The 23,632-nt window shown below is 36.3% G+C and overlaps 1 protein-coding gene across 1 annotated transcript in view; it reads left to right on the top strand.

Annotated features, from left to right (window-relative positions):
* Positions 1–23,632, top strand: part of LOC117679973 (uncharacterized) — a 294,700-nt gene that overhangs the window by 18,807 nt on the left and 252,261 nt on the right. The window lies entirely within an intron of this gene.

Here is a 23,632-nt window from a genome sequence, read left to right on the forward strand (position 1 = left end):
ACAATGATACTTTTATAGTATCATTACTAAAACTAAAACTAAAACTAAAACTTCTCATCTATATCTTTTTGGGGGAAAAGGATATTTGTTGTTAAAGTGTATCTTACTTTTCAACTTTGTGCTAAAATATTAGCACTAAATGCAATGTTGCAAAATAACAGTCTTCTGAATCTTTTACAGGATTGCAAAACAATACAGAATGCGTTCTAATAACAAAAAATATTTATTTATCTAATGGATTTATATGGTTGCCCATCTCCTTCGGGAGTAGGGTGGTATAGAAATCCAATAAAATAAATAAATAAATCTCACTGAACAGGAATCTGCACAGAGTGCAACCAATAATTAAAAGAATGTCACACTTTTAAAAAATGTAAAATATAATAAAAAGCAAGATTGCAGGAAAAGAACATTAATTTAAACACAAATATATCCATTACTGAAACCATAAGAAAGGCTGAGCGCCAAAGAATTGAGGCCTTTGAACTATGGTGCTGGAGAAGACTCCTGCGAGTCCCTTGGACTGCAAGGCGATCATACTGGTCAGTCCTAGAGGAGATCAACCCTGACTGCTCTTTAGAAGGCCAGATCCTGAAGACAAAACTCAAATACTTTGGCCTCCTAATGAGAAGGAAGGACTAACTGGAGAAGAGCCTAATGCAGGGAAAGATTGAGGCCAAAAGAAGAAGGGGACAACAGAGAATGAGGTGGTTGGATGGAGTCACTGAAGCAGTTGGAGTGAGCTTAAATGGACTCCAGAGGATGGTAGAGGACAGGAAGGCCTGGAGGAACATTGTCCATGGGGTCACGATAGGTTGAACACGACTTTGCAACTAACAACAACAATATCTGCTACACAGGCTCCCCATAGGATCTCCAAAGCTTCTGGGAAAACTGTTTTCAGGGCTTTCTGAAAGGTAACAGGGACAGGACTAACCCTAATTTGGGAGAGATAATAGTGCAAGGGCAGGAGACACTGAAAAAAAAACATACTGTCTGGGTTCCATCAGATAGAACTCTTTAACAGACAGGCCCTGCAACTCACCCTTCCTGCTGGACTCAGTAATATTTTCCAGAGACGTCAAGGTTACAAAAGGTAATACTATATTTCACAGATGTACTCACCTAGAAATCAACCTATACTTGAAGGCTTACTAATTCTAAATTAAAGGCAATTCTTTAAGTTGTGAGAAAATTATTGATCTGATTAGCTACTGTTGCTCTGATTAGAGGATCTAGCTGTTCATGATTTGAAATATTGCATGTACTATAATCATCTAGATTTACAAACCTAAATAAGAAGCAACTGAGATTATACTAGGAAGCCTCCACTCCAAATCAGGATGCACACTACTTGACACCAGGTAGTAATAATAAATGTGTTGCTTTGCTTTAATTATTTAAAATGCTATATAAGAACACCAAAGTTGTAGTGAAGTCTATGTAATCTTTCTGAATCATGGTATATTGTGATTGCTCTATGTTTTGGTGAAGATATAGAAAACACTGCTTATTGCTTCATGTGGTTGTGAAGATTTTTGCATCTTAAATCCAGTAGCCTTACAGCATAAGTCAAGTCTGCATTGACTAGGTGAATATATATATATATACATATATACATATATACATATATACATATATATATATTGGTTATTCGGGTCTTCTCCCACGTAAAATTGGAAGTGTCTTGGCGACGTTTCGATGACTCAAACCCACACTGATAATGAGCCACGACCAAGGACCAGAAGCCAGACCGCAGCTGCATCATTAGCCACTTTAAACCCCTCCAATCCATACATGAAGCAGACTGACATGAAGAGCTCGCATGGCCACAAACACGAAGCCAAACAACAACAACGCAGCTCACCAGCTCAAATCCCCCTGCAACTCAGACTAAGCTGAGCACAACCAAGCCCCCACCCAAACAGAACACACCCCCAGCCAATCAGAGCACAACCAACCCCCCATCCAATCAGAGCACAGCCAAGCCCCTAACCAATCAGAACACACCTCCACCCAATCAGAACACAGCCAAGTTCCCACCCAATCAGCTCACACCCCCACTAGCAGTTAAAAGGAAGAGACAGCTGCGATCTCACATTGCTCCTGGAAGCACGAAGCCGAGAACACCAGCCTGAAGATGACGAATGAGACTTCGTCGAAACGTCGCCAAGACACTTCCAATTTTATGTGGGAGAAGACCCGAATAACCAAAGACCTACATACAAACACCCGCGAAAACCTGAGAAAACAAATATATATATAAAAAAAACCTTGGCTACGTAGGGAAAACCTGGCTAGAAGAAACACACACACACACACACACACACACACACACACACACACACACACACACACACACATATATTGAGCTACTGTGCATGTCTACATTCTTTCTTTTCTTACTTCCTTATTTATACTTCCTTTGTTCGTCTATGTGATAAGCCGCTGGTAAAAGATGTAGTTAGCTAGTTTTTCTATTTTTATAATAAAAGATTTATTAGAATATATATTTTGGTTTTCTTTCTTTAAAGTATACAGCATGGAAAACAAGATCCATCCGCCTCTGATTAAGTACAATTACCCCAGGGAAGTGTCTTATCTCTATAAATACTGGTGGGGAGGTGTGGGGTGCTGGCTTTGCTGCTGTGATCGGATTGGTTGCCTGTGTTGTTACATCTTGATTGGTTGATGGAGTTGATGTTTGCAGATTAGTCAGCTGTTTTGTAACATCCTGTGTGGGTGAGATCCTTAATGTGTGCCCATTAGTCTTTTGTGTTTTAACGACCTGGGTAATGGGCTGTGTGTTCACATCCTGAGTTCTAGTGTTGTGATATCCTGAGTTATTTGATGTAATGTCCTGAGCAGATGGCTGTGATGCCACATCCTGGGCTTTGGTTTGGCTCCAAGTTTGAGGTCTTGCCATGTGTTCATGGTGTGTGTCAGTTTGCTTTGTGTGGGGATTGGAGGGGGGTGCAGCAGCTCGTGATGTTGCCATGGTCTGGCTTCTGGATGGTGGTTGTATTTTGTCTATGGGATGAGTTTGGGTTTGAATCTGGTGAAGATGATTGGTGGTGGTGTCATCTGTTATCTTGGGTCCGGTGTTAATCTTCGTGGCTGGGACTCTTCTGTTGACTAGGGCTAGTTCGAAACGTTGCCAAGATACTATCAATCTTACATGGGAAAAGACCTGAATACTCCAAAACTTGCGGCAAAAGAGACAGCAGCTGAGCTGTGAAAACTATGGCTGATACCAGATAATGCCAACTTCTGATGTAGATTCTTAATGCACATTCCAAGCAATTTGGTATGTTGCCCAATGATTTAATGACATTGAAAATAGCTCATTATATATAGTCAAAAGTAAACAAATGGCAATTAGTATTAGTTCATCGGTTTCTCATGCAATCTTATGCATTTTTCATGGGTGGCTCAGATAGTCTCATTTCCAAAAAGTGTACTTAGACTTGCAGCTTTTAAGTAATGTAATCTCTTTTCAATGTACTTTTAACCTTGTTATATACTTTTATGAATAGAAATTACGTTTGCTTTTTTTAAAAAAAAATCTGTTTAAATGTTACAGAAATGTTATTTTCTATGTCAAAATTTTGCCCTTGACTTCCGGGGAAGAAATGGTGATCTGAAGAGAGCTGCATGGAAAACTAAACTGATAACTGGGGAATGAAGAGCTGGTGAGTGAACTGGCTGTTTGCAATCCATCTCTGGACAAGGAGAGGACTTGGGCCTGCTCACAAGTACCTCAGACAATTTCTCCTCATGAGGAGATCACAGGACGGTTTTCTCTGGAGAGTATGTGATCTGGGAGATGAAACCATGTTGCTGAAGCCACGGTCAGTGCTGGACATGTTCACGTAGTTCCTTTTCTAATGACTTTTAAATTATTTGTTAAATGCTTTTTAGCTATTAGGAATATAGAGTAATAGGGTTGGAAGGGACCTTGGAGATCATCTGGTCTAACCCACTGTTCAAGTAGGAAACCCTATATCATTCCAGACAAATGACTATCCAGTCTTTTTTTTGAAAACTTCCAGTGATGGAGCATCTACAGCTTCTGGAGGTTAGCTATTATACTGATTCTTACTGGATGAATTTGCTTCACTCATTAGTTTTAAATATAAGTTTAAGGACATACCAATATTTTTCAGAGTTAAAAAAATGTTTAGAACATTGATTGTGAAAAGTTACATACTGACTAAGGATCCAGATGAATTTGAAATAATATTTTGAAATTAATTATAAAATTTCTTCTCATTGGAAAAACTGTTGTTTTGAACTCTTAAAAATAATATATAATAGGATAGGACTTTGAAGGTTTGACACTAGAGGGAATCGGAATAAACTAAAAAGGAGAAGATCGCTTAAATTTCACTTACTAATACAAAATGGAGCAAAATATTTTAATATTGAATATATTAAAGGATACTTGTAAACAATGGACCCAAGAGTTAATTTTAATAGTGTCTGCCATTATAGATAGACTGGGTTTAAAAGAAGTTATGGAAGACGAACACGTTTTATCGGACAACACTGAGCAGGATTTAAACATGACAAGCTACAAGAATGATAATGGAAAAAGATGTCATGATGGATATACAAATGATGTTTTAATAATTAAAGAGGATAAACAAAAAACAAACCAAAAGACCAATCTAGATAATTTTCCTATATTAGATTTACAAAAGAGATTTGTTAAAATTTTGAAGAATGTTGTGAGAAGGACAAAGAAAAAATAAAAAGAAACCAAATTTTGGAGCAATATTTGAAAAGATTCAAGATCAGGATTGTTAAAAATAAAAACAAGGAATATAAATTCCTCATTGTTTCTTTGATAAAGGTTAAAATACATATATTATCTCTGGTAACTTTCAATGGACTTTTGCTGATCAGGACTGTACAATAAAGTTTTATTTGTTTGTTTGTTCATTAGATTTATATGCCACCACCTCACTCTGAAAAGTGACTCTGGTTGGTTGATAAATTTAATAAATAAATATTTTAAGGATTTGTTTATAGATAAACAAACATGGATAGAGCAGATTACTGTTCTATCCAAAATTGTTTATCTATAAGCAAATCCTTAACATCTTTATTTATTTTTTATTACAGATCACTTTTTATATTTTATGAGAAGGTAATAAGTTAACTAAAATTAATCAAGAGGAAGTTATTTCATTATGTTTCTTTTCTTTTTTCTTCTTTCTTTTCTTCTTTCCTGCACTTATTTTTTTTAGTTTGTATTAGTTTATATTTTTAAATTGTAATGTTTAATAAAATCACTGTATAGAAATTTTGTTTTCACTCCCTGCATATTATTTTGTGTGTGTGTTTATCAGTTTGCATCAGCCAAAATAAAATCACTGCAGCATTGACTCTTGACTTAAATTTAGGGACTATAATCTATCATACAGACCCAACTTTAGGATTTAGAAAGCTTTATGTTTAAGGGATGATTAGTACCTGGGCTTTCCCATTCCTACTTCAATAACTTAATCATTATATCCACTGGCTCTCATTCATATATATTATGATGTTATCATACAATGTTACTTACTTAAAAATCCAGTGAAATTAACTGTTTCAGAATGTAAAAATGCTGTGTTAATGACAGATCATACTGGTTTTATATTTTATATTTTAAATGCTTTACTGTGAACATATTTTATTTCTAGAATTTTTTTTCTTATAAAAGCCTTATAATCTATTCACCATGAAATATTAGACAAACTCCCGTAATCATCTGTATATAATTAAGGCTCGCTTGAATGTGCTACCCATGACAAGTAGGAATGTGTATGTGTATAAAGTATGTGTATAAAGAAAAAAATCCACTTAGCAGTACTCATCAAAGACATTAGATCTCCTTGCTTTAGTATCTGTTTCCTTTCATTCTTTTTAATGGTGATGATAAGGACATCAGTGCCCTACGCACTAGCTACAATATAGTCCCATAACTGAAAATAGGAAGGAAGGAAGGAAGGAAGGAAGGAAGGAAGGAAGGAAGGAAGGAAGGGAGGGAGGGAGGGAGGGAGGGAGGGAGGGAGGGAGGGGGGAAGGAAGGAAAATAATCATTTTAAATGTGATATTGGTGAACTTGAATGCAAAGTAAGTCTTATGCCTATTTACTTAAGAAGTAAGGTCCTTAAACTACCTCCCACAAAAGGGTTTATAAGATTGCATGTTATTATATATTTATACAATATAATTAATACCTTATTGAATTTATGTACCATGTTACAAATACACGTGACAATAAAATGCCAAATAAAAATATTAAAAGTATAGCTAAAAGAAGTAAACTTGATAATATATATTAAAGAGAAATAAATAATGCTATCCAGTTAGTGAAAGCTTTCTTTGATATAGGAATGAAAATGAAACGTCCTGCCCAAATAGTAATAAAAATAGCTTATTGCTGAAGAAGAGCAATAAGCTCTTATTGCTATCCTGGATTTTTTTTTCTTTTGACAGAAGTTTTAGAAATCCATGCGCTTTACATGGCACTTAGCATCCCTACCAATTAATGTTTAAGCATTTAATAATTTCGGAGAAAGATCTATGGAGATTTGTGATAGGGAGCTTGTAAACGTGGGTTTCAAAACAGGGCTTTTACTATGGCTTATCCTCTGAGATTTGCTTGACACCAACTCTATTATTATGACCGTGGCTGCCAACTAAGCTGTGCAAATCAGCTGATGATCCATTCCTGTAGATCCACTTCTCAAAGCCACAAAGCAGATGCAGCGGCTGCTTTGAAGCTCACCCCCCTCCCCTCCCAAATTCTTTTATGCATGCAACATTTCTACCAGGACTGCTGGTAAAAGAAAAGTAGCTTCAAGGAGGGGCAGTGTGATTTCCACAACTATTCTATAGCCAGTCTTGTACTATTTTCCTAGGACTTGTCATATTCTTACTCCCTGCTAAAAAAAATTTTAAAATGGTTTTATGCATCTTCTTAAAATGTTGCTCTTTCCAATTTTTACTTTTGATATTCTTGCGTTATTTTTTTATCAATTGCATTTTGTGTGTGGCAAACCCATTTTGAAAATAGTCATTTTGGAGATGAATATAAACTCTTTAATAAATGATTCATTGAATAACTTCAATAAATAAATAAATTGAATAAATCATTGAATAAATAATTATTGAATAATTCCAATGATTATTAAAAATAATAATCAATGATGATGATGATGATGATTCAATGATTTATTTGATTTATTTATTTATTCAAGTTATAAATAATAATCATTAGAAAAACGGAACTCTGTAATCCCCAAAATTAAAACTATTGTGTTTTAGGGTGAAGTTTTAGGGAATTTTATACTGGAACTTGCGTACACATGATGATATATTTAAAATTTATAGTTATAATAAAACTATAGGAAATAGAATGCCATAATTTTAATATTTTATCTACCTAATAATCCTGATGGAACAGGGGCAGAAAGCCAAATAAACCCTGATATTGTGCAGGAAAATTATAGTAACTTTTGCTAATAGTGTTTGAAAGTTAACCATCTGTTGTTTTCAGCTTTTAGATAAACCAAATGAGAAGTTGTTATCATCAATGATAGCTTCATCCCAAAGAAGATTTTTATTCTAATGATGTACCTCTCTGTTTCAGCCAAAACCATATCCATAAAACTGTAATCCTTCTTGTTTATTTATTTATTAATAATATAAGATACAAAAATACAAAAGAAAATAGTAGAAAAGATAGGGGAGAAAAAAGGGAAGAGAAAAGGGAGCAAAAGAAAGAAAATGTGTTGACTTCCAACTCCCTTTGATGCAGTAGCATCATCATAATAACATCAAACCTCAACTTTTTACTTTTACTTAATAGTATAATCTAACCAGCTCTATAATGACAAAGCTATCTAATAGGTAAAACCGAAAATCATTTTTTTCCAACTCGAGCACAAAGTCCAGAAGTGGCTTCCAAGTAGAAGCAAAAGTAATTGTGTTTTTGTTTTTAATTAAAGCAGTCAGTTTATCCATCTCTGCAAAACTGATTCTGGAATAAATCTGAACTACTGGTATGCACAAATAATAATTTATCTTGGAGGGAACCAAGATGCAGTTCTGCACAGAGCTTCTATATCTTTACTAAGCCTTAGATGCACCATATCTAAAAATACATTGCTACAAATGCTTGCACATCTTTGCTAGGCCCATTGTGATAAGATTGCCCAGGGTCATGGAATTAACTAAATCTACATTACCATGCTGACCAAAGAATTGCCAGCCTAACAAGATGGTTACTAAGAGGATTCAGTAACCCACACATAATAAATTCCTAGCCCTAGAAAGCAGCTGTGTAATCTCATGGACAGAAGCCAAAGCACCAGTTAAATGTGCAGAGCATAGTGAAGAAGTTAAGAATTTACTAAATTATCTAAAGAGAATTCAGCGGTTATTTAATTAACATTTGAGCTGCACCAAAATATTAAGGTTGTCACTGAGAAGACAACACTGCTATGACACTTCTAAGACAGCTGGTATGTTGCTATACCTTTTCTTTTTATTACTTTGAGAAAGTAAACCATATAATGTATGGAATAGAATATAGAACAAAATAACAGAGATTTCATAAAGCTGCCATAATGCTAGTGTTTCACAGAATCTGAAATGCAGATAATTTTCTCCAAACTTCTCTTCCAGAATGAAACATGAGCAAGAAAATCTAGCTCATAATCTAGAGCAACTATTATTTGCCATAATATGGAAACATTGTCTACCTTCAACCTGCAGCAGTGTGGATTTGTCAATTTGGGACTAAGAAGGACCTTCTTTCCAAGGGGGAAATTGCAAAACTAGCATCTAAAATGCCTCTTTTTTTTTGCCTACCTGTATTCCATTCCTGGAAAGTGATATAATATAGTTTAGTTTATCTGCCGATTTGGTTTCTACATCAGTCCCAAAAAGCAGGTTTGAGGTAGATAGGAACAGATGTTCAGAGAATACTCTGAACAGCTTATCATTAAAATATTGCTTATCCAAGCTGCCTTTTCTTATTGTCCAGCTGATGAGGTACAGTACAAAGAGGGAATTGCTAGTGAGCTGAGCAGCTTTGGTTCATTTTAAGCTGTAACCCCAGATGGAATGAGACAGTCAGATGCATCTTCAAGGTGAGCAGGCAAAGAAATACATGTGTCTGTAGTGTGAATAGTCTTGTTTTACAACTAGGATATCGGTGACTAACAGTACCAATAAAGGAGAATATTTCACTCAGGATTGAAATGAGGGGTCTTTGGTGTTTCGTGAGCTTGCCACTAGAATATAAACTGAGAGCAAATCCTGCTCTTTACTAGCACTGATCATATTACCTAGTTTGGCTAATGAAATGCCTGTATTTAAAAAAAATACCAAGCTCAGAAAGCACCAAGTGACTAACAGTGGAAGTTTTTTCACCTTAAATTGCAGGTTATACTCATGTTTTCTTTTTTTAGAAAAAAAATATTGCTGTTTGTGGCTTATCCTTACACATTCGAAGAAATTGTGCCTCTTAATCCTGTTTACTGTCCTAATTCAGTATGTTTTGATTATGGAGGTAATCAAGCATTGCATCCGACATAGAATTTTGTTATCTTGTAATGTATATACTGAGAAGGCAAATTAAAAAAGCCTCATGCTTTTAGGGAAAAAAAAAACACCCACAGAAGCAATATTTCCTAGTTAGAATTAAAATGTTCAAGGTAGACCTGTGAGAAATATTCATAGGCAAGAGCTAATTTTATACTATGAAATGCAAAAGAATAAAAATGTAGAGAAGATGTGAACAAAATATACTAACTTTGACCTGCTGGTGGAAAGAGAGCTGTTGTTACCTTTGGTAAGCAACTAGTTAATCTGCCTCTTTTTTTTTTTTTTTTCCCCTTTTGGACAATTTGTATGCTGGTCTTGGATGTAAGAAGTGGCTGCTGACAGAAGCTGGTGGAAAAGAAAGTGATTTTTACCTTCTGCTTTGAGACTCCTGCTGGCTCTTAGAGCTACTGCTTCTGTATTCAGCAACTGCTCTTTCTCTTGGCTTTTCCTTTCCTCTTTCCTGTCCTTTCCTTAGTACAGAAAGGACAAACACTCCTTACAATTGTATATGCAGACCAGGGGTGGGTTCTACTTACCTTTACTACTGATTCACAACGGGGTTGCGAATGCGCCAATGCTTCGCTTGTGCATGCGACAAGCTTCTGTGCATGCACAGATCGCCTATGATAACATCTGGGGCGGTGGGCAGAGCCCCTGCTGGTTTTACTACTGGTTCTTGCAAACCAGTCTGAACCGGGGGCAACCCACCACTGATGCAGACCTTGACAATCTTCTCATGAGAGAGTGTACCCTCTTCATTCGGGAAAAGAAGTTAAGCTCCATTAATTCAATCTATTCTGAATGAGGATTCCACAGTGATTTTGATTTATAATATAGCTATTATTTACACATACATCTTCTGCTGCCTGATTATCATGGTGCAGAAGTTTGTTGCTATGATCTAGACCTTCTAATATCTCGTGTTCCAAATAGGCACTTTAATTGGCTCTTCCAATTTTCTTTCATGCCTTATTGCAGGAGTAGCAAACACCTTAGTGCTCGGTGTTGATTTTATTTTGAAGCTCCAGTGAGTGAAAATGGAGGATGAATAAGTGACAAATGAGCAGATTCCTTCATCTTTAATTATAGTTCATTAGAGGTTCAAGTAACCTGTCAAACCTCATGTGTCCAATGTAGATAGCCAAGTCAGGGGAAACCAGGCTAACATTTTTAACACGGTAGAAAGATTGTATAATGTGCATTGTCATAGAAAGAGACAACAGGTGTCAACCAGATGGGAATGTAGGCAGCCAAGTAGGCTAATTTGTGGTTAGCAGGGAAGAGGAAGCACATCATGTCTGTCTGAGGTCATATGACCTAAGAGATACAGTATTAGATTATCTAGGAAAGATAAACTGTTCTTCATAAGCAACTATTTGTGACCTAAGATTTTCAGTGTAAAAACATAAATAAATGAACCTACTCTCCAAAGGAGCAGATCAAGGTATATCTTCAAGAGCTAGGATCTTGTGCTTCTTTTCAAAACCAGCTGTAGAAATCCAAGTGAAGTTACAGATGGACTTCACTATCTAAACTCAAGAATTATGAGGAATCCTTTGAACTGTCTCTGTTTTAATAAAAATTCTTTAGGACTGGGGATTGAGGGAAAAATATTTATACAAGAATTGTGTTTATTTGAATTCATAAAAAATTGATAACTTTCCCTTGTGCTTATATTACTCAGGTGCGAGAACCTTTTATCTACCCAGAAAGGAAAGGCTACAAAATGTCAAAAGCAAGAAGCCAAAGGCAAAGAGTTAGATATTCCCCTCAAGTATTCCTGATTGATTTTAATACTAGCATCTTCCTCTAGTTGCCTATCTAGCTAATAGCACTATTCATTTCTATTTTTTTCTACTTAGTCACTGAACCATTTATGTCAAATTTCATTTCCCCTTTTTCCTCAAACAGCTCTTTTTAAAAATAAATTGTGTTCTGAATAACACAATTTTTTTCTTTACAATATATTTATTTCTAAGGCTGCATTAAAAAAAAATCGATAAGGTCAATGTCCTACCCACAAGAGGACTGATTTCCCTGTCTGTAGTCCTGATCTTGGATCTGAATAAGGTTTTGCAACTACTCTCACATCCTAACCCAAAAGGAAATTAAAATCAGACCTTGAAATAAACTAAAACAAAAAATGGCTTCCTCTATTAATGGAATTCTCTAATTTCACATTAAAGCTGTTCTTCCCATACATTGTACTTGGTATGAAGCATATGATCAGGTATAATTCTGGCCGCTATCTAATTCACTCAAATAATGTACAGTGAACAATGTACTGTGAAGGAACTGTCTTGGGCCCTGCACAATTTTCAGGTATCTCAACAGATTTACCAAGATTTTGTTCTTATTTAGAAAAATAAACCTAGTTCTATAGACAATTACTTGAATCACCATTGGGATATGGTTATGAGTATAAATGTAGTCTGCATCAGAATAAATAGAAGGAAAAATTAAACCTATTAGCTAATTTTTCTTGATTATAAGCTTTAATTAATGTACAAAAAGATATTGTCTGATGTGACAATTTTAATTTTTATTTCTTCAATTAAGAGTGTAGACACACAACATTTAAATGCTTAAATAGCTTTCTAAACTTTAAGCATATTACAGCACTTATACAACACCTTTATATACAGATTGCCCCTAAATTACACCTTGATTTAACGACTAAAACAAGCTGGTATGCAAGAGCAGTTGCTGTTGATCTTTTCTACTAATTTTGGATTAATTGTGATCTACAGCACTGCGTAAACATGCTAACCTAGTGCTTCAACTTCAGCACAGCTAAACATTAATCCTTCTTAATGCTATAAGTCAACTTTTAGTCTTTAGCAGAATTTACCTTAATCTCTGGCTAGGAAATGGACTTATTTACAAAACATAATCCCAAACTCCAGAATCTTAATGAAAATGTTCAGAAGAAGTAATATTTCAGCTGTCCATGACATGTAGTATTCACACAGCTAAAACATTTCTAGTATTTTCTAGAAGACATTTTATTTTTATATAGACATCTGCTAAATAGTATTTTTTCTGGGAAGAATTTTCATAATATTATTAATAATTAGATTTTTGAAGCAGTTTTTTGCAATATTCTGATGAATGGTGGTACAGAAAAGGCTAAATAATGTTTCTGTATATATGTATAATAATGCAGTAAAATATGTAAATCTGTATCATTAAAAAAAACATAGTTGGAAAAATAAATGGAAAGGACGGAAATGAAAACATTATTTTGGAAGGAAAGGTTACGTTTAATAAATATAATCAAGTTCCTGGTCATCTGTAAATCCTTGTCTGTTGCTTAGAGTTAAATATTTGTGTGTATATGTGTGACTATTATATCTTTTCTATGTATTATGCTGACGTGATTTCTCAGGATGTTTGCAGATACAGATCTAGCTAGGGCCGCTTAATATGTTTGATAGCTGTAAATCCTTAAGCAATGTACTAGATGCTTTACCAAGTGCAGAGTGAGTAGTCAGGGTCTTTTTATAGAGGATAGTTATTGAGCTAGCATAATTTGCTATGTTGCATCTTTATTTACTCCTGAACGTCTGCTCTTTACAACTACAGCTTCATCTGTGACTGTAATTGGAAGTAATTTGATTCTCTTATAGGTGTGAAAGCTCCATACAAAATTATTCACGCAGCCAAATGCAAGGCAGTGCGTAAATATGTTTGTTTTTTAAATTCTAATAGTTGTTACCAGCAGACAGTCACTTGAACGAGCTCTCTGGATAGCTTTTCTTTTGTTTCAGGAAAAGGAAATTACAATGGTTTTTTTTTGTCTCTTGCTCTTTCTCCATCTTTCTCTGACTTACTCTGAACTGCTCAAAGAAACATGAAGATGTTATATGGATAAGGCCAAATTTATGTCAAAATTCCAGAGCTTAACAATAATTGTGGTCTATTCTGTGAAAGGTTATGCCTTTAAACAGAACAGCACTATTGGCTATGATAAATTTGCCAAGCTTAGTTTAGTGGAAGCATATATAATATGGTGGATAAAGGAAAGTGACATCTTGAGTTAAAGAGACAGATGTAAAAGCCTGATCTATTGTTCACTCAAAGGGCTTAAAGTCGTTCTCTCAAGGTTTTTTTCCCCCCAAATGTACATGGTTGATTGCAATATGGAGGGCTAAATATGTGAAGTTGGGTTTTGCTCAGTTTCTAATTTTCTAGTTCATTCTATTCTGTTTTATATGACATTTAATATAACAGTGCTTTTAAAGAGTTCAAGAAAAAAAATCTATATGTATTTCCACATATGTATTTCTTCTAATATAAATATCTTTCCCAAACAATTTGCCATAACGTGCTACATTTCTGCACTGCTATTTCAGTACATTTTCTCAATCTGTAGTTTTTGTTTAGAAGTTTGCACTGTAAATTCCATATTCTTCTTAAGTGCTTGCACTTTTATTATTAATAAGATATTTGACGATTATAAATGGGTTTGTTGTTCCTCCTGTAAGCCATGTTTGTTTTGTGCCTTTTTTTGTTGGTATGTAGGTAAAATAATCACATGGCCTTTTATTTGCATGCAATTTTAAAAATTCACTGTAAAAAATATTACAGTGAATTATAAAATTTGGATCCAAATTATCATTATTTCTTTCATATTGTAAAATAAACTAGGAATCCAACCACATAAAGCCTTAGGTGCAGCAATCCAAATATTTCTGTTGAGATATATAATATTTAATGTCATGCGATTTAATGAAGATGACATTATTAATAGGAAATTCCCATAGTCACTTTATTTATATGGTATATGGTGTAATTTATATTGCATTAGATTTGTTTTTTGCTTTTCCTGTATTGTCTTGGTTCCATTTAGTTTCTCTAATGTAGCATTCACAAGCGAAACACAATCCCTACCCCTCAAATTCTGAGATCTTGTTATCAATCAAATGTAATTGTGATAGTTATAAAAATATACAATTGTTTACATTATATTTTATGTGCAAAATATATTGTAACTTTATTTCAAAAAAATTAATTTTCAGGTATTTAGGGAAAAGCAGAAAAATTCACTTGTTCTCAAGTTTCAGTGGAAATATAATTTTATTGATTTATTGTTTTATCTTGATATTGTTTGAGTTCAGAAATACAAACAGCACTTTCAAATGATGTCATTCCAGGTCTGGAAAAACTAAAACCCAATAGGATTTCTGTGTATATATTCATGGCCACACAAACATACCCTTCTTAGATGCATGATTTGGTGCTTGGATTCCTTGAATTCATATTGAAACAGCACAATTGCACGTTAGCTCTGCTGTTTACTTGCTCTGAAATAGATTAAACCAGGTTCCCTAATTGAACTTGAATCTTTCACATTTTTAAAAAAGTATTTTAGGAAATGCTTGGAATTCTTGAAGCAAATTGAAATTGGTCAGAGTTGATTAAGACATTCTGCAAACAATTCAGTCTTAGTCTACAGTCTGATCAACACAAAGAATGGCCATCTCCTGGCTACATTCACACAATGACTTTCCCACAAATTACAAATCACAACAACGGAAGCACCTTTTAGAAAAATCACTTTTTGCAGTATGTGATGAAGTCACTATTTTTCTATGAAGAGTTTCAGTTATATGACAGTCTCAGAAGCACACTGAAAGTTGCCAGAATCAATATTTTACTGATTTTGAATGGGTACCGTTTTTAAAGTGCTGAAGTTATACAATAAGTGAAGTCACCTTATGTGATGGGTGAAAGCTATTATGAACAACAAAAAATAAATTAATAGCCATCAACACTCCAGTTACAACTAAAAGCCACATGCAACCAGGCACCACATAAATACTCCGCATAGAACAGTCCAGTGCGCACATTCTAGAGAGTTCCCTGAAGATGGGCTCCAGCACGAGTCTGAAAGCTTGGAAAATTAAACCTTTGGTTCCGGTGACTGACTCAAATTGGATCCTGAAACATTATCCGGGGACAAGTATGTTTGCCTTAATTTGCAAAAGAAAATAAAGAATGACACTGTACATTTTATGGAACAGAAGTGCTGTTTCACCTGCCAAGATTGTTGTAAAAAATTACCATGGCTGAAGACATTTTTTAAGAGTGTGCAATGCTGTATCTTGTGTCCTATGATATATCTTGTTTCTTATTTTTGTCATGCTGTCATCTTTTTTTTTTTTTTAAATAGTCTTCCTACCCTCTGTCAATAAAGCTGTTCTATGTGTCTACTGTGTAGTTTCTATATCTTGGAAATTGAAGTAACGACAACAATTTTTCAGGTAAATAGGCCATCATATGATTGATTGTCATATGTTGAATATTTTCTCCGCTTTTATTAAATTGAAGGTGGCATAAGAATGAAGTAACAGGTAACAGTAACAGAGTTGGAAGGGACCTTGGAGGTCATCTAGCCCAAACCCCCTGCTCATGCAGGAGACCTGTACTAGGGATTCAAACCGCCGAACTGCCGACCTTTCTGATAGACAAGCTCAGTGTCTTAGCAACTGAGCCACCTAGTCAGTATAAGTATCTTATACTGCAACACTATTTTTCCCAGTCCCATTACTCCACTTGTTTGTGATGTGGAACATTCTGCATTCCAAGTGGACCTTAATTTTCATGTTAGGTTTTCAGTTTGATTTTTCTTTTTGAAAATTTGAAAATTTGAACCCAGTATCACTGGCCTTTTAGGATCTCATTACCTGTTGGCCACCAAGGGGCAGTAGAGAGTAGACTGACGGTGAAAAGGTTACTCTGCCCTCTTTGTTTTTAAGAGATCTCTAATCTGAAGTCATTTCCTCCTGCCCTTTCTCCCAGAAATACAAATACAGAACAGTTTTATCCTTCTTCGAGTAGATGATCTTTACCTATCTCTACAATGTATTTCATATAAATAAGTTTTGATACTTATTGATAAGTTATAATACCTGGTTTACAAATTCCTGGTCAGATTAAATTCCTGCCCTAAAAAATGCACATACAGAAAACTTCAATTTCCAACAGATATTTCAAATAAAGCAACAAGCTTGTTCTTATTAAAGCTAATAAAGCTAATTTTGTGGAAGAACAAAGAAAGAAGATCTTGTAAATATTTATAGCCATCTTTGAAGATCCAATTCTAGTGTTGATCCTGAGTACTTACATTTTCCTTCCTATGAGACAACCAATAAGAAAATGATCGGCATGTGAATGTCTTGAGAAACATATGAAAACTAAATGAAGAAAGTGGAAGAACACTTTTAGTGGTTACTAAAGTATTTTTTTAATGCTCTGAAATGTCTTTTCATTGCTGAGCATACATCTGGAGGGAAAACTGGATCCTTAGCAAAGTTTCTATTCCTCTATGAGTGTTGTTGTCTTTTGCCATCATTATCTATTCCAGGAAAAACAAAACAAAAGTGATCTGTTCCACTAATTTTTTTTTTTTTTTTTAATTTGATTTATATGCCGCCCTTCTCCGGAGACTCAGGGCGGCTTACAGTGCGTTAAGCAATAGCCTTCATACTTTTGTATATTTATACAAAGTCAGCTTATTGCCCCCACAAACTGGGTCCTCATTTAACCTACCTTAGAAAGGATGGAAGGCTGAGTCAACCTTGAGCCTTGGAGAGATTCGAACCAGCAGTAAATTGCAGGCAGCTGTGTTAATAACAGGGTGCTTTAAACCACTGTAGTACCAAGGCTCTTGATTGACTTTGTATAATGCTTACAACTTGAAATTTATACTTTAAGAAGTTAATTGATAATTTACAGTAAGGAAAACCAAATAAGAGTCTTGGCTATCGTATAATATTGTTTATTTTATTAGATGCATAAAATTTAGTCCTGAGTATGCATATACAGAGCATATGGGACACAAACTTGAGAATTTGGGTAACATATGAGGCAGGGGTGGGTTCTACTTACCTTTACTACTGGTTCGCAACGGGGCCATGTGCGTGGGAGCGAAGCAAGCGCACGCTCACTCTTCTGCGCATGCTCAGAAGCGTTCTGATGATGTTGGGCTCGGTGGGTGGAGCCTCCCTCCGGTTTTACTACCGGTTCTATAGAACTGTCCGAACCGGGTGCAACCCACCACTGATATGAGGGTGGAATATGATAAAAGGAGAATGAGTGAAAATTCCTATTAATCAAAACATAAATTGGGTAGGAGACAGACATCTTTGCACTGAAAAACAAACATTTGTAGTGTGGTTGGGAAATTTAACCTATTGCTGACCATTTATCATGATTTAAAGTATGCCAGAGAATTGATGGTTAAGTATGCTATTTCTGTTTTCAAAATTGTGTCCATTTAAATTAGCCAGAATGTCCAACATGAAGTGTAACAAGAAAATTATGCTAAATTGAAGAAGCATGTTTTCTTGCAAGTGACATTATTTGCTCCTGCAAAAATATTGTGCTGTGAGCCACCCAGAGCCAGTCTGAAGTTGGGCACCGCCCAAATTAAATAAATAAAGGAAAATAGACATAGAAGTGGTATTCTGTTTGCTTCTCTTTTGGCTCTATTTTTCAGTAGATGATGTCTCATAAATTCCTGTGGTCCTGACAGATTATAATAACACTTTGATTTTGGTGTAATTTTACGCATTAATTGGGTGGGTGTGAGACAGCAGTATGAATTGACATAATATCCTAGGACGTAGTTGTTAATGATGGATCTTGTAGAGTGTAAATATGGGTAGTAGTCAGCTTGCTTCCTATGTAAAGTGATGCTTATACCATTGTATAGTTCCCCAATAACATCCAGAAAGTACAAGATGATTAGAGGGTAAACATTACTTAAGTCTTTAAAGAAATTTGTGAGAGTGTTTGAGTCCATGAGTCCATATAATAAAGATGTCATCAGTACATCTAAGCCTTAGATGAGAATTTTAGGGACAAGTGATGAAGTAACAGTTGTAACTCATCCATACGTAAGTATACTGTTTTGCTGTTTTTAATATCCACTGTTGTACCACTGATTGAAAAAAGGTATAGTTTTGCAGATTAAGTCATTTTTGTACAGCACATTCGAGGCCTTCACTCTACTTAATTTGGTGTTCTGGTTATTTCAGAAGAAACAAACTCTTAAATATTTCCAAACACTGTTTCACAAAAATATTGCTTAATTACTAAGTATATGAAGAACACAACAAAAACTGAAATGAAAACCTGACGAAAAAAAATGAAATTAAAGTGGTGGAATGTATTATTAATGCACAATTGAAACCTTTGTGTATTCTGTTTTCATAAAGTTGTCTACTTCTCCATGCCTGTGACAGGATGGCTGTTGAAGTTACCTATGCTTTTCATTCCATATCCAGTTTCTCTGATATAAACTTTTATCTTTCTATTACAGCGTTTTTCAAACTTGGCAACTTTAATATGTGTGGACTTCAATTTACAGAATTTCTAGCCAGTGTTGCTGGGGAATTGAAGGCCACACATCTTAAATTTGTCAAGTTTGAAAAACACTATAATAGAAGATAAGGGAAGATCTGGATTCTTTTAAATAGTGTTACGTCTATCCTGAACTGAAAGAGTAATTGTCTATTTACTGGTCAATGAATAAAGTGTCAGTGGTAAACCAAAGATGCCCGAATGATGGAATGGTTGAGCAACCAAGAGTAAACCCTTTATTCCTTCTTCTGTCCTTCTCATTACATCTAGTAAAGGTCTCCTTCTGATTTCGGGGGGTGGGGGTGGGTGAGTCAGATAAAAGGAGGAGAAAGCATAGAAAAATTGTCCAGAAATCAGAATAAGAGAATGAAAGATAAGAAATAAAGGCAAAGAGTGAAAAATCCTACTATTATCGAAATAAGATTTATAGAACTAGAATGATAGAAACTTGGAATAAAAGTTTTTAAGAAAAGATTGGACAAGGATGGCATAACCTGCCTCAGGTTAGACTAGACTCCAAAGTCCCTTCCAGCACTATGATTCTATGAAAGAATGAATAAATGTTGCATAGAACAAGATCTGGGTGGATTGATAATAAAATAATGGTGTACAAGGATAGGGCGCAAATATTCGTCTTATAATTTGTAGGCATGTACAATCCTAGAGTTGGAAATGGGACCCCAGTTTAATTTTAAGTCTTTATTTTTAATTTAATTATTTATTGGATTGATATCTTGTCTTTCTATTCTGTAGAGACTCAAGGCAAATAACATTGTGGGAGCTTCATCACTGGAAGCTTTCAAAAAGAGACTGAACTGCCATTTGTCAGAAATGGTTTCCTGCTTGGCGGGGGGTTGGAGTAGAAGACTTACAAGGTCCCTTCCAACTCTGTTAATCTGTTAATTTTTTTTTTTAATGGAAAGACCATAATTTTTAAAAAAAAAACCAGATTATCCATATAATAAGTATTAAAATCAACTAATTATGTTTGTACTTGTTTGCTATATTTTTAAAAATCTCTAGCAAAGTTCCTATCTTTGCTATGGAGAGCGAAAAACAAAGGATGAAGGATAAAGGATAACCTTTATAATGAGTATAAGAAAAACAACAAACAAACAACTGGCAGAAGCAGAGTGGTTTTATAAACCTTCCCTTCTTGGTTATGGCCACTACGCTTTCAATCACCTCCACCCACCATTGGTATGTAAAGTGACCCTTTAAGACAGGGGTGGGCAAATGTGGCCCTTTTACAACCTGTGGACTTCAACTCCCAGAATTCCTGAGACAGCCAAGCTGGCTCAGGAATTCTGGGAGTTGAAGTCCACAGGTCATAAAGAGGCCATATTTGCCTATCCCTGCTTTAAGACATTGTCCCTGTGAAAATGCAGACTTGATAGGAAAAGAGCATGCCTGTTCCTGCTTCATCTAATGAAAGGCACGCAGGGCACAGATCAGCAAGACATTTGATCTGCTGCTCTGAGCCATGGTGGCATTGCCCAGCAGGATACCCTTGGAGGCTTTCCAGGCCAGAGCCTCACATAGCAATAGGTTGCCTGCACTTGGTCCTTGGGAGTGTATTTTAAGCTTGTGGATCTTGTTTGTTGTAGTTAGCAAGGTTCTAACTGTTATCCCAACCACAGTATCTGATACCGTTCTCTGAGAGTGGAGCCAAAAACCTGAATGGAGGTGGTTTTTTTCCCACTTAAAATTAGACACAAGGGATTTGACTTTCGCTAGTCTGCAATAACAGTGCATATTTGTGAACAGAGTTTTGGTTGCAGGATAATAACTCCTGTTAGATAACAGATCGGAGAATAAGATGCAATACTGTAAGAGGTGATGAACCTCTGAATTAAATATCTGTATTTGCTTGTTTCTTGACATGTTTATGATATATGTGTGTGTTGCTTGACATGTTTCTGATATATGTGTGTGTTTGTGTGTGTCAGGGGTGAAATTCAGCAGGTTCTGACAGGTTCTGGAGAACCGGTAGTGGAAATTTTGAGTAGTTCAGAGAACCAGCAAATACCATCTCTGGCTGGCCCCAGAGTGGGGTGGGAATGGAGATTTTGCAATATCCTTCCCGCGGAGTGGAGTGGGAATGGAGATTTTGCAGTATCCTTCCCCTGCCAGGCCCACCAAGCCACACCATGCCCACCAAGCCATGCCCACAGAACCAGTAGTTAAAAAAAAATTGAATTTCACCACTGGTGTGTGTGTGTGTGTGTGTGTGTGTGTGTGTATAATTTGTATATGTGTTTGTATCTTTGACTCAATGTTAAGTCCTTAAACTACAGGGAATTTGATTCCCTGTAGCTTTCTTGGCAAAATTTTTGGAAATGGTTTGTAATTGCTTTCTTCCTAGGGCTGAGAGAGAGTGATTGGTCCAAGGCAGTAGTGAAATCCAAATTTTTTTACTACCGGTTCTGTGGGCATGGCTTGGTGGGCATGGTGTGGCTTGTTGGGCGTGGCTTGTTGGGTGTGGCAGGGGAAGGATACTGCAAAATCTCCATTCCACCCTACTCCAGGGCAAGGATACTGCAAAATCCCCATTTGCTCCGCACTCCTGGGGGCAAGGATACTGCAAAATCTCCATTCCCACCCCACTCTGGGCCAGCCAGAGGTGGTATTTGCCGGTTCTCCGAACTACTCAAAATTTCTGATACCGGTTTTCTGAAGTATTCAAAATTTCCGCTACCGGTTCTCCAGAACTGTCAGAACCTGCTGGATTTCACCTCTGGTCCAAGGTCACTCATAAAGAAAGGTCCTTATTTTTATATATTCATGCTTAATGGTGGCTTTCGCCCCATTCTCTCAATATTGTCAGTTGCTAGATGAGAGCCAGTTTGCAATAATAGCTAAGGCACCATACTAGAAATCAGGAGTCAGTGAGTTCTAGTCTCACCTGGGAAAGGAAGTCATCTGGGTGACATTGGGTCAGAATTTGGAGATTTTTCATTTTACTTCTAGTCAGTGAAATAATATTGCCCCAGACAGAACTGGTCCATAATTTCCAGGAACAAATGACAGACAAGTTTTTGCACAGATATCTCTTTACTAACTACATTTTGGGATTAGGAAGGATTGGGAAGCTTTAGTCACACTCATGCCTTGACCCCTCCTCAAATAGATTACTGCAGTGGGACTGCTTTTGAAGACCATTCACAAGTTTCATCTTTTTCCAACTGTGCTATTGCAGGCAGTAAAGCCAGTCCTCAGTTTACGACCACAATTGAGCCCAAAAATTATGTTGCTAAGTGAGAAATTTGTTAAGTGAGTTTTGCCCCATTTTACAACTTTTTCTCACCACATTTGTTAAGTGAATCACTGCAGTTCTTAAATTAGTAACATGGTTGTTAAGTGAATCTGGTTTCCGCATTGACTTTGCTTGTCAGAAGGTCGCAAACGGGGATCACATAAATCCAAGATATTGCAACCATCCTAAATGTGACTCAAATGTCAAGCATCCAAATGTAAAACACGTGACCATGGGGATGCTGCAACAGTTGTAAGTGTGAAAAATGGTCATAAATCACTTTTTTCAGTGCTGTTGTAACTTTGAATGGTCACTAAATGAACTGTTATAAGTCGAAGACTACCTGTAAAGCTGTAGTGTACCCATGCTATACCAGTGGTAGGTTCCTCCCGGTTTGGTCCGGTTCGGCAGAGCTGGTAGTGGGGACGATATGATGTCACCGAACCGGTTCTCCCCCCTGCCCTCCCTCCCCACCCCCCACCCACGTTATTCTTACCTTTTATTTGGTCCCACCCCCAATCTGTTGCTGCCTCCTGAGTCCCAGCTGATGACTAGAGGGAAAAAAACTGTTTAAACTCTTGCCGCGGGGCTTCAAAGGGCCGTCCTACAGCTGATCAGTGTTAAAAGCAAACAAATGAGTCGGGTTGTAAGTGCGAGGACTGGTCGTAAGTGCGAGGACCTTCCAGAAATGACTCTGACCAGCTAGCCATGCCCACCTAGTCACATGACCTCCAAGCCACACCCACAAAATAAGCCACGCCCACAGAACCGGTAGTAAAAAAATTTAGAACCCACCCCTGTGCTATACCATTGTTCCATGAGTTGCACTGGTTCCCAGTAGGCTTTTGAATGCAATTCAAGAGGCTGGTTGCCTCAGCTCTTCATGGCAGGAGCACTTCTGTCCAATTGTTTATGCCTGGCTTTTCAGATCTGACAAGGTGGACATGCTCTAGGTTCCTTCTATTAAAAAGTGTCATCTGTGGGGCTTCTACTATTGCAGCACCTGTCCTTTGGAACATCATATCCCATAAGATTATTTTGACCTTACTGTCATTTTGTAATTGAAGATCTAGATGTTCTTCCTGAGATGAGCTTCGTTGAGCGTATATGGATTTTCTGACATGACTATGCTTATGTGGTTGGAGCTTGATTATCCTTCAGTGTCATTGTGTTTACTTTTTATTATTTTTTTGTCCTGTTGAGTTTTAATCATGTGTTTGCCAGCCAAAGTTATGATTGCAAGACGAGCAGCAATATGGATGGATGGATGGATGGATGGATGGATGGAACGAACAAACAAACAAACAAACAAACAAACAAACAAACAAACAAACAAAGGAGCCCTGGTGGCGCAGCAGACTAAAGCACTGTTATTAACATCAGCTGCCTGCAATTACTGCA

Source organism: Pantherophis guttatus, chromosome 8 (assembly GCF_059756535.1).
Source record: "Pantherophis guttatus breed Tessera chromosome 8, ASM5975653v1, whole genome shotgun sequence".
Classification (NCBI taxonomy): domain Eukaryota; kingdom Metazoa; phylum Chordata; class Lepidosauria; order Squamata; family Colubridae; genus Pantherophis; species Pantherophis guttatus.